The sequence below is a fragment of the Lytechinus pictus genome, chromosome 5 (genome assembly GCF_037042905.1).
Source record: "Lytechinus pictus isolate F3 Inbred chromosome 5, Lp3.0, whole genome shotgun sequence".
NCBI lineage: Eukaryota > Metazoa > Echinodermata > Echinoidea > Temnopleuroida > Toxopneustidae > Lytechinus > Lytechinus pictus.
The window spans coordinates 14046082-14058295 of NC_087249.1; the positions used below are offsets into that span (position 1 = coordinate 14046082).

At 36.8% G+C, this 12214-nt stretch overlaps 12 non-coding genes across 12 annotated transcripts; all 12 read right to left on the reverse strand.

Moving 5' to 3' along the window:
* Positions 1-3169: 3169 nt before the first annotated feature.
* Positions 3170-3241, reverse strand: TRNAC-GCA (transfer RNA cysteine (anticodon GCA)). The gene has a single exon. It is a non-coding gene; the product is annotated as a tRNA-Cys (tRNA).
* A 616-nt stretch (positions 3242-3857) lies between these two features.
* Positions 3858-3929, reverse strand: TRNAC-GCA (transfer RNA cysteine (anticodon GCA)). The gene has a single exon. It is a non-coding gene; the product is annotated as a tRNA-Cys (tRNA).
* Positions 3930-4537: 608 nt separating this feature from the next.
* Positions 4538-4609, reverse strand: TRNAC-GCA (transfer RNA cysteine (anticodon GCA)). The gene has a single exon. It is a non-coding gene; the product is annotated as a tRNA-Cys (tRNA).
* Positions 4610-5217: 608 nt separating this feature from the next.
* On the reverse strand, positions 5218-5289 carry TRNAC-GCA (transfer RNA cysteine (anticodon GCA)). Its single transcript has one exon. It is a non-coding gene; the product is annotated as a tRNA-Cys (tRNA).
* A 608-nt stretch (positions 5290-5897) lies between these two features.
* Positions 5898-5969, reverse strand: TRNAC-GCA (transfer RNA cysteine (anticodon GCA)). The gene has a single exon. It is a non-coding gene; the product is annotated as a tRNA-Cys (tRNA).
* A 604-nt stretch (positions 5970-6573) lies between these two features.
* Positions 6574-6645, reverse strand: TRNAC-GCA (transfer RNA cysteine (anticodon GCA)). Its single transcript has one exon. It is a non-coding gene; the product is annotated as a tRNA-Cys (tRNA).
* A 601-nt stretch (positions 6646-7246) lies between these two features.
* TRNAC-GCA (transfer RNA cysteine (anticodon GCA)) lies at positions 7247-7318 on the reverse strand. The gene has a single exon. It is a non-coding gene; the product is annotated as a tRNA-Cys (tRNA).
* A 612-nt stretch (positions 7319-7930) lies between these two features.
* TRNAY-GUA (transfer RNA tyrosine (anticodon GUA)) lies at positions 7931-8002 on the reverse strand. Its single transcript has one exon. It is a non-coding gene; the product is annotated as a tRNA-Tyr (tRNA).
* Positions 8003-9596: 1594 nt separating this feature from the next.
* TRNAC-GCA (transfer RNA cysteine (anticodon GCA)) lies at positions 9597-9668 on the reverse strand. The gene has a single exon. It is a non-coding gene; the product is annotated as a tRNA-Cys (tRNA).
* A 608-nt stretch (positions 9669-10276) lies between these two features.
* Positions 10277-10348, reverse strand: TRNAC-GCA (transfer RNA cysteine (anticodon GCA)). The gene has a single exon. It is a non-coding gene; the product is annotated as a tRNA-Cys (tRNA).
* Positions 10349-10955: 607 nt separating this feature from the next.
* TRNAC-GCA (transfer RNA cysteine (anticodon GCA)) lies at positions 10956-11027 on the reverse strand. Its single transcript has one exon. It is a non-coding gene; the product is annotated as a tRNA-Cys (tRNA).
* Positions 11028-11940: 913 nt separating this feature from the next.
* TRNAC-GCA (transfer RNA cysteine (anticodon GCA)) lies at positions 11941-12012 on the reverse strand. The gene has a single exon. It is a non-coding gene; the product is annotated as a tRNA-Cys (tRNA).
* Between the last annotated feature and the right edge of the window lie 202 nt (positions 12013-12214).

The following is a 12214-nucleotide window of genomic DNA, read 5'->3' on the forward strand; positions in this document are numbered from 1 at the left end:
ACTGATGGTGGGAATCGGATATAAATAGGCTTACCAATTTTTTCGTAAAAAATTGAAATTCCTTAAAACAAACAAATTGATTTATCCTAAAATAAGTGAGGACTGTACCTCCCCCTCTGGCGCCCTCATCTCTTTCTTTGTTTCTTTTTATTTTCTTTCTTTCTTTCTCTCTTTCTCCCCCACTTCCTCTTTCCCAGCCCCCTTTTAATGGGAGGATTATTTGACCCTTTGCCTACTTGATGTTTATTTTCACCATATATGCTATATGTGACTGAAAAATATCGACCCCCTTCCCAATTCCCTGTGCACCCTTGTAGTTTCCATGGTTACTTCCATCGTTATTGACAATTTTGACATATTAATCAACAATATCTTTAATGCAATGTGAAATCTCCCTTCTCTGAAAAGAAATATACATTTATTGCCTTAGTGGTCCCTATTGTGCCACCATGGAAAGTAAAATAGCAATGATCAGGGGACACCCGGGTTCGAACCGGGGACCTCTCGATCTGCAGTCGACTCCGACATATGGAAAACTAGCGGACAGAAGGTCCTCGCTGCACGCGCGCACCCTTATAACACGCAGAATTCCCTTGCATCATACCCTTTTTTCACAAACAAATGTGTATCAAGGACAAGTGTTGATTCATATAGAATTTCCGCCCCCCTGAAATGAATGTTAACAACTTCTTCTATCAGATGACCATAACTTTTTAAAAATTCAATTGGTGGGAAATGTGGCACTTTATTACATTAAAATCACTCAAAACCATCCATAGTCAGGAATATGTATTGGGATAATGGGTTTGGGGGACATTTTTATAGTACCCGGGTGGATTATATCCGTCGTCACATCGGTGGGTGATGGTATCAAAAATTTCCGCCCAGATGATAATAAAGGGCACATTGTAAGGCAAATACTCATTAAAGAACCACGGAGATTGGTTAATAAGGAAATAGTGCACTTTTATCATCAAATCAGAGGAGATTTTCTTTGTGATAGTGATGTCCGAAGAGCAATCCTACACTCGACGTGCATTCAACATATAGGGCTGGACAGAGTTTTTGTGTACGTCGGTGTGTTGTTCGAGTCACAGCGGTTTTCTAGCTCTTTCCATTGCAGTGCTGAACATTTTATTAGGTATGTATAAATATATATACATTGTTAGTCCGAACTATAGATATAAATATATCAGATACCGTTATTTTTGCCAACAAAAATCAATTTTATTCTCTGAAAGTTGGATATGTCTCTGAAAACTGTGACGGGTCAATTATGTATACGAGGGGTGCATCCTAGCTTACCACTGCATAGGTAAGTCTGAAAATTAAGTTTTGCTTATTCCTTTCACTTTATAATTATGTTTTAAATGTTCAAACAACAATAATTTATGAAATCGACACAAAATATTGTGAATCAACGCTGAAACATTATTTGTGTATACATTTTATCCCTCTGTAATGCTATCTCCCCCATAAAGCCACAATGGAACATTCTGCACCGCTAGTCATACGATGATCGCGAGGTCTGCAAACGTCGTCTGCTATGTTTTTACATGTCCGCTACACTGTATGCAAGTTTTCGATATATGCTCTACCACTGAGCTATATCCCCTTCATGCAGTACAATTTTTATGATATAGACTTGAAATAGTGGGTACAGAAGCGAATGGTTGGTCGAGAGGAGATAACGAAACAACCGTGAATCAGACCTGCAAAATAAACCAACGTCCTAGCCTTTACCCAAGGGTTCAATAATTAAGAAATAATATTAATTCACAACTTTATTTCACAGTATTCCTAAAACGAAGACTTAAGATCTGACTTTCTCAATCAATTGCTGTTAAATATTTTGTTAGTTTGATATTAAATCTTTTTTCATAGAACCTTCCATCTAGCCCAAGTCAATCCCAAAACAAAATCCATACGAGCATGACTACAAAACGCTAAAACTGTCATCAAAATCTGATGTAAAATTATGACATTTAAAATTTCGCTCGATCTAAAAAAAACCCAGTCATACACGAAACTGCTGGTATGCAAACGGGGCAGGTGGTATGACGTCACTATTTGTTTCGTATTTATGAACTACGAGATACATTTGTACGTGTTTTCAATTAAAAGTTTCTCTACTTTCCATTAAAAAACAGTCCATTTGCTGAGATAGAATCACCCATTTTGAAGCTGTACAATATTTTGTGAAAATAAGAGAAAATTTGAAACGTCGTAATACCTTCCTATTTCACAATTGACTTTGACGATTTCTGTTTTCCAGTGTGGCGCGTTATTTTGTTTATTCTTCTATATATATATATATCTATTCAAATCAGTATGTCGTTAGTTGGGACCAGATTATCGTCACAAGCCATTTCCTGAAGGTGAATTTTCCTGCAATAGAAAAACGAAAAGCGAGATTATCACATTGGTTTGGGACATGGCCCTGGGAAGCAGGGGTGCTGATGGGGGTGACCCCCAAGGACTGGCGTAAATCCTTGCGTCACACGGGCGGGGGTAGTGATCTATTGTTCCACTCCACCCGCCCACCCCTGAACAAAAAGTGTGACGCAAAAATTTACGCCAGTGCCCCCAAGATTTTCCTTGGGGGGTGATGCGTTTATTATTCTCCATAGGCAACACCCCCAGATATTATGGGAGGTGTGTAAAAATGGAAAAAAAATGTAACAAAAATGACCTTCATTGTGTTATGAACCCCACCCCCCCCCCCTTTTTTTTTTTTGGGGGGGGGCTTTTTAAATTTCTTTGGACCGAAATGGAAATGACCTCAAGTTTGTAGTGAAAGCAATTTTTTTCTTCATTTTTTTATTTTCAAATTTAAATCAGCGACCCCAGTTTAAAAAGTTTTTAAGACGTCTGCAGTCGAATGTTCTACCACTGAACTATATACCCCTTCTTAAAGGACCCGGAGAAAAAGATACACATGAGTTAGATAGATATAGGAGAAAATTCTGTTAAAAATAATATTGCTTGTTGTGCATAAATTCGTGAAAATATATGTCATAATTCCTTTAGCTACATCCAAATTAGTTGGAAGACTTTAAATATAATGTTCTTTTATGTTTCTCTGTGAATTCTTATAAACTGGTGGACTTGACCTGGAAGTATTGGTTTTATCGGATTTTCTTATTATTTTTGAAAAGGGTAAAATAGCAGGGGACACCCGGGTTCGAACCGGGGACCTATCGATCTGCAGTCGAATGCTCTACCACTGAGCTATATCCCCTTCTTGTTTACAGACGAATCCAGCCCAAACAAACGTTGTTTTACAAGGAAAATGACAAATCAGACGAGTAGATACATGTATATAGGTGAAAATGTGACCAATGTCGAACAGACGAACAACAAAAAAATTTTGAATTTTTAAAAGTGGTAAAAATGTGTAATCACTATATACCTATGCATACTTCAAATTGGCCACATTGTTCAGGATTTACAATTCCGTTTGCTCCAATACTATGGATGGCCAAAATGTCATTTCCCCCCCCCAAAAAAAAAATCATCTTTTCCCATGAGGACATAAAAGAAAATGACATATAAAATGAAATATCATCACCCCCCCCCCCCGCCGCCGCCATTAAATTACACCTATCATGCCATGACCTACACAAGACGGATGATTTCGCTTTATCACCCGTGTTGTGCATGATAACTCTTTCGTGAAAAATAAGGAAAAAAATATCATAATTTTTTTTAGCTTATACATCCAAATTTGATGGGGGATTTCAATATAATGCTACTTAAGTTTCTTTATCAATTCAAATCAAATGTAGTGTTGGACTTGACCTAGAAGTGTTGGATTTATTGGATTTTCTTGTTATTTTGGAAAAGGGTAAAATAGCAGGGGACACCCGGGTTCGAACCGGGGACCTCTCGATCTGCAGTCGAATGCTCTACCACTGAGCTATATCCCCTTCTTGTTTACAGGCGAATCCAGCCCAAACAAACGTTGTTTTACGAGGAAAATGACAAATCAGACGAGTAGATACATGTATACAGATGAAAATGTGACCAATGTCGAACAGACGAACAACAAAAAAGTTATGAATTTTTAAAAGTGGTAAAAATTTGTAATCACTATATACCTATGCATACTTCAAATTGGCCACATTGGTAAGGATTTACAATTCCATTTACTCCAATACTATGGATGGCCAAAATGTCATTTTTTCCCCCAAAAAAATAATCTTTTCCCATGAGGACATAAAAGAAAATGAGATATGAAATTAAATATCATCACCCCCCCCCCCGCCGCCATTAAATTACACCTATCATGCCATGACCTACACAAGACGGATGATTTCGCTTTATCACCCGTGTTGTGCATGATAACTCTTTCGTGAAAACTAAGAAAAAAAATGTCATAATTTTGTTTAGCTTATATATCCAAATTTGATGTGGTATTTCAATATAATGCTACTTAAGTTTCTTTATCAATTCAAATCAAATGTAGTCATGGACTTGACCTAGAAGTGTTGGATTTATCGGATTTTCTTGTTATTTTGAAAAAGGGTAAAATAGCAGGGGACACCCGGGTTCGAACCGGGGACCTCTCGATCTGCAGTCGAATGCTCTACCACTGAGCTATATCCCCTTTTTGTTTACAGGCGAATCCAGCCCAAATAAACGTTGTTTTACGAGGAAAATGACAAATCAGACGAGTAGATACATGTATATAAGTGATAATGTGACCAATATCTGACAAACAATAAGAAAGTTATACATTTTTAAAAGTGGTAAAAATTTGTTATCACTGTTCTTATATGCATACTTCAAATTGGCCACATTGGTAAGGATTTACAATTCCATTTACCCCAATACTATGGATGGCCAAAATGTCATTTTCCCCCCCAAAACAATCATCTTTTCCCATGAGGACATAAAAGAAAATGAGATATGAAATGAAATATCATCACCCCCCCCCCCCCCGCCGCCATTAAATTACACCTATCATGCCATGACCTACACAAGACGGATGATTTCGCTTTGTCACCCGTGTTGTGCATGATAACTCTTTCGTGAAAAATAAGGGGAAAAAATATCATAATTTTTTTTAGCTTATACATCCAAATTTGATGTGGTATTTCAATATAATGCTACTTAGGTTTCTTTATCAATTCAAATCAAATGTCGTGGTGGACTTGACCTAGAAGTGTTGGATTTATCGGATTTTCTTGTTATTTTGAAAAAGGGTAAAATAGCAGGGGATACCCGGGTTCGAACCGGGGACCTCTCGATCTGCAGTCGAATGCTCTACCACTGAGCTATATCCCCTTCTTGTTTACAGGCGAATCCAGCCCAAACAAACGTTGTTTTACGAGGAAAATGACAAATCAGACGAGTAGATACATGTATACAGATGAAAATGTGACCAATGTCGAACAGACGAACAACAAAAAAGTTATGAATTTTTAAAAGTGGTAAAAATTTGTAATCACTATATACCTATGCATACTTCAAATTGGCCACATTGGTAAGGATTTACAATTCCATTTACTCCAATACTATGGATGGCCAAAATGTCATTTTTTCCCCCAAAAAAATAATCTTTTCCCATGAGGACATAAAAGAAAATGAGATATGAAATTAAATATCATCACCCCCCCCCCCGCCGCCATTAAATTACACCTATCATGCCATGACCTACACAAGACGGATGATTTCGCTTTATCACCCGTGTTGTGCATGATAACTCTTTCGTGAAAACTAAGAAAAAAAATGTCATAATTTTGTTTAGCTTATATATCCAAATTTGATGTGGTATTTCAATATAATGCTACTTAAGTTTCTTTATCAATTCAAATCAAATGTAGTCATGGACTTGACCTAGAAGTGTTGGATTTATCGGATTTTCTTGTTATTTTGAAAAAGGGTAAAATAGCAGGGGACACCCGGGTTCGAACCGGGGACCTCTCGATCTGCAGTCGAATGCTCTACCACTGAGCTATATCCCCTTTTTGTTTACAGGCGAATCCAGCCCAAATAAACGTTGTTTTACGAGGAAAATGACAAATCAGACGAGTAGATACATGTATATAAGTGATAATGTGACCAATATCTGACAAACAATAAGAAAGTTATACATTTTTAAAAGTGGTAAAAATTTGTTATCACTGTTCTTATATGCATACTTCAAATTGGCCACATTGGTAAGGATTTACAATTCCATTTACCCCAATACTATGGATGGCCAAAATGTCATTTTCCCCCCCAAAACAATCATCTTTTCCCATGAGGACATAAAAGAAAATGAGATATGAAATGAAATATCATCACCCCCCCCCCGCCGCCATTAAATTACACCTATCATGCCATGACCTACACAAGACGGATGATTTCGCTTTGTCACCCGTGTTGTGCATGATAACTCTTTCGTGAAAAATAAGGGGAAAAAATATCATAATTTTTTTTAGCTTATACATCCAAATTTGATGTGGTATTTCAATATAATGCTACTTAGGTTTCTTTATCAATTCAAATCAAATGTCGTGGTGGACTTGACCTAGAAGTGTTGGATTTATCGGATTTTCTTGTTATTTTGAAAAAGGGTAAAATAGCAGGGGATACCCGGGTTCGAACCGGGGACCTCTCGATCTGCAGTCGAATGCTCTACCACTGAGCTATATCCCCTTTTTGTTTACAGGCGAATCCAGCCCAAATAAACGTTGTTTTACGAGGAAAATGACAAATCAGACGAGTAGATACATGTATATAAGTGATAATGTGACCAATATCTGACAAACAATAAGAAAGTTATGAATTTTTAAAAGTGGTAAAAGTTTGTAATCACTATATTCCTATGCATACTTCAAATTGGCCACATTTGTAATGATTTACAATTCCATTTACTCCAATACTATGGATGGCCAAAATGTCATTTTCCCCCAAAAAACAATCACCTTTTCCCATGAGGACATAAAAGAAAATGAGATATGAAATGAAATATCATCACCCCCCCGCCGCCATTAAATTACACCTATCATGCCATGACCTACACAAGACGGATGATTTCGCTTTATCACCCGTGTTGTGCATGATAACTCTTTCGTGAAAAATAAGGGGGGAAAATATCATATTTTTTTTTAGCTTATACATCCAAATTTGATGTGGTATTTCAATATAATGCTACTTAGGTTTCTTTATCAATTCAAATCAAATGTCGTGGTGGACTTGACCTAGAAGTGTTGGATTTATCGGATTTTCTTGTTATTTTGAAAAAGGGTAAAATAGCAGGGGACACCCGGGTTCGAACCGGGGACCTCTCGATCTGCAGTCGAATGCTCTACCACTGAGCTATATCCCCTTTTTGTTTACAGGCGAATCCAGCCCAAATAAACGTTGTTTTACGAGGAAAATGACAAATCAGACGAGTAGATACATGTATATAAGTGATAATGTGACCAATGTCGGACAATCAATAAGAAAGTTATGAATTTCTAAAAGTGGTAAAAATTTGTTATCACTGTTCTTATATGCATACTTCAAATTGGCCACATTGGTAAGGATTTACAATTCCATTTACTCCAATACTCTGGATGGCCAAAAAGTAATTTTTCCCTCAAAAAAAAAAATCATCTTTTCCCATGAGGACATAAAAGAAAATGACATATAAAATGAAATATCATCACCCCCCCCCCCCCCCGCCGCCATTAAATTACACCTATCATGCCATGACCTACACAAGACGGATGATTTCGCTTTGTCACCCTTGTTGTGCATGATAACTCTTTCGTGAAAAATAAGGGGAAAAAATATCATAATTTTTTTTAGCTTATACATCCAAATTTGATGTGGTATTTCAATATAATGCTACTTAAGTTTCTTTATCAATTCAAATCAAATGTAGTGGTGGACTTGACCTAGAAGTGTTGGATTTATCGGATTTTCTTGTTATTTTGGAAAAGGGTAAAATAGCAGGGGACACCCGGGTTCGAAGCGGGGACCTCTCGATCTACAGTCGAATGCTCTACCACTGAGCTATATCCCCTTATACTATGGATTGGGACTTGAACTATCTTGCTGCATTGTGTATAAACGGTTTGCTGGAAAACATAGATGATGAAATAACCATGTAATAGGAACCAGGAATCACGTCAAACTATGCATTCAATATCAGAAACTTTTTGAGAGCTGGGTAAAGGAAGGCATCATCGCAGAGCAGGAAATAAAAATTCTCACCCACCATCCGGGGGGGGGGGGGGGTGGGCAGAGTACAAGCATTTAAAACGCTTAAAATATAATCGAAATCGGGTATAAAATTATGACATTTCAAATTTCGCTCAATCTCAAAATCATTTTATGCACGACACTGCCAGGCGGGTATGAAAATAATGGTTATGACATCATTTGCTCACTATCTATTTTTTTTTCATTTAAGAAAGATGAAATGGAAGATATAATTTTTACGGTTTTCAATCAAAAGTTTCCTTGCTTTCAATTAAAAAATATGTCCATATGATGAAACAGAAAAGAATAGTGAGTGCAATCACTGACTTCTTATTTTGACCCATTTTGACATTATTTTATGAAAAAACGATAATTTTGAAACGTCGTAACTTTATTTGACTTTGATGATTTTCTTTTTCTTTCCAGCTTTGTGCGTCTTTGATTCATCTATATCTATTGAAATCTATTTATTGTTAGTTGGGACCAAAATCTTCACACGAATTTCGAGTCGGATTTTAATGTAATTGAAAAAAAGTATATATTGTCAGGGGACACCCGGGTTTGAACCGGGGCATTGGGGGCAAGTGACCCCTTCCCCCACTCTTCTAGCGCAAAGTCTGTTATTCTAGGAATTCATATCGAGGTTGTGTATCGTGTTTATCAATGATGTTTGCTGCGATGTGAAATTTCCTTTGATTCCATCAAATGCTGTCCCTTGTGCCGATGTAAAAAATATGTGATCAGGGGACTCCCGGTTACATGGGACCTCTCGATCTGCAGTCGAATGTTCTACCACTGAACTATATCACCTTCTTGTTTACAGGCAAATCCAGCCCAAATAAACGTTGTTTTAAGAGGAAAATGACAAATCAGACGAGTAGATAAATGTATATAAGTGATAATGTGACCAACGTCGGACAAACAATTAGAAAGTTATGAATTTCTAAAAGTGGTAAAAATTTGTTATCACTGTGTACTTATATGCATATTTCAAATTGGCCACATTGCTAAGGATTTACATTTTCATTTACTCCAATACATGAATGGCCAAAATGTCATTTTTTCCACACAAAAAAATCACTTTTCCCATGAGGACATAAAAAAAATGAGGTATAAAATGAAATATCATCACCCCCCCCCCCCGCCGCCATTAAATTACACTTATCATGCCATGACCTACACAAGACGGATGATTTCGCTTTATCACCCGTGTTGTGCATGATAACTCTTTCGAGAAACTAAGAAAAAAAATATCTTAATTTTTTTTTAGCTTATACATCCAAATTTGATGTGGTATTTCAAGATAATGCTACTTAAGTTTCTTTATCAATTCAAATCAAATGTAGTGGTGGACTTGACCTAGAAGTGTTGGATTTATCGGATTTTCTTGTTATTTTGGAAAAGGGTAAAATAGCAGGGGACACCCGGGTTCGAAGCGGGGACCTCTCGATCTGCAGTCGAATGCTCTACCACTGAGCCATATCCCCTTCTTGATTACAGGCGAATCCAGCCCAAATAAACGTTGTTTTACGAGGAAAATGACAAATCAGACGAGTAGATACATATATAAGTGATAATGTGACCAATGTCGGACAAACAATAAGAAAGTTATGAATTTCTAAAAGTGGTAAAAATTTGTTATCACTGTACTTATATGCATACTTCAAATTGGCCACATTGCTAAGGATTTACATTTCCATTTACTCCAATACATGAATGGCCAAAATGTCATTTTTCCAAAAAAAAAATCACTTTTCCCATGAGGACATAAAAGAAAATGAGATATGAAATTAAATATCATCACCCCCCCCCCCCCCGCCGCCGCCATTAAATTACACCTATCATGCCATGACCTACACAAGACGGATGATTTCGCTTTATCACCCGTGTTGTGCATGATAACTCTTTCGTGAAAACTAAGAAAAAAAATATCATGTTTTTTTTTTGGCTTATACATCCAAATTTGATGGGGGATTTCAATATAAATGCTACTTAAGTTTCTTTATCAATTCAAACAAATGTAGTGGTGGACTTGACCTATAGAAGTGTTGGATTTATCGGATTTTCTTGTTATTTTGGAAAAGGGTAAAATTGCAGGGGACACCCGGGTTCGAACCGGGGACCTCTCGATCTGCAGTCGAATGCTCTACCACTGAGCTACATCCCCTTCTTGTTTACAGGCGAATCCAGCCCAAACAAACGTTGTTTTACGAGGAAAATGACAAATCAGACGAGTAGATACATGTATATAAGTGATAATGTGACCAATGTCGGACAAACAATAAGAAAGTTATGAATTTCTAAAAGTGGTAAAAATTTGTTATCACTGTACTTATATGCATACTTCAAATTGGCCACATTGCTAAGGATTTACATTTCCATTTACTCCAATACATGAATGGCCAAAATGTCATTTTTCCAAAAAAAAATCACTTTTCCCATGAGGACATAAAAGAAAATGACATATAAAATGAAATATCATCACCCCCCCCCCCCGCCGCCGCCATTAAATTACACCTATCATGCCATGACCTACACAAGACGGATGATTTCGCTTTATCACCCGTGTTGTGCATGATAATTCTTTTGTGAAAACTAAGGGAAAAAATATCATGATTTTTTTTTTGCTTATACATCCAAATTTGATGGTGGATTTCAATATAATGCTACTTAAGTTTCTTTATCAATTCAAATCAAATGTAGTGGTGGACTTGACCTATAGAAGTGTTGGATTTATCGGATTTTCTTGTTATTTTGGAAAAGGGTAAAATTGCAGGGGACACCCGGGTTCGAACCGGGGACCTCTCGATCTGCAGTCGAATGCTCTACCACTGAGCTATATCCCCTTCTTGTTTACAGGCGAATCCAGCCCAAATAAACGTTGTTTTACGAGGAAAATGACAAATCAGACGAGTAGATACATGTATATAAGTGATAATGTGACCAATGTCGGACAAACAATAAGAAAGTTATGAATTTCTAAAAGTGGTAAAAATTTGTTATCACTGTACTTATATGCATACTTTCAATTGGCCACATTGCTAAGGATTTACATTTCCATTTACTCCAATACATGAATGGCCAAAATGTCATTTTTCCAACAAAAAAAATCACTTTTCCCATGAGGACATAAAAGAAAATGACATACAGGCGAATCCAGCCCAAATAATCGTTGTTTTACGAGGAAAATGACAAATCAGACGAGTAGATACATGTATACAGATGAAAATGTAACCAATATCTGACAAACAATAAGAAAGTTATGAATTTTTAAAAGTGGTAAAAATTTGTTATCACTGTACACCTATATGCATACTTCAAATTGGCCACATTGCTAAGGATTTACATTTCCATTTACTCCAATACATGAATGGCCAAAATGTCAATTTTCCAAAAAAAAATAACTTTTCCCATGAGGACATAAAAGAAAATGACATATAAAATGAAATATCATCACCCCCCCCCCGTCCCATTAAATTACACCTATCATGCCATGACCTACATAAGACAAAATATGATTTCGCTCTATCACCCGTGTTGTGCACGATAACTCTTTCGTGAAAAATACGGGGGGGGGGGGGAATGTTACAATTTTTGTTTAGCTTATACATCTAAATTTGATGGGGGATTTCAATATAATGCTATTTAAGTTTCTTTATCAATTCAAAACAAATGCAGTGGTGGAATTGACCTGTTAGTGTTATTTTGGATTTATTGGATTTTCTTGTTATTTTGGAAAAGGGTAAAATAGCAATTATCAGGGGACACCCGGGTTCGAACCGGGAACCTCTCGATCTGCAGTCGAATGCTCTACCACTGAGCTTTTTACCCTTATACTATGGATTGGGACTTGAACTATCTTGCTGCATTGTGTATAAACGGTTTGCTGGAAAACATAGATGATGAAATAACCATGTAATAGGAACCAGGAATCACGCAAAAATATGCATTCAATATCAGTAACTTTTTGAGAGCTGGGTAAAGGAAGGCATCATCGCAGAGCAGGAAAATAAAATTTCTCACCCACCATCCG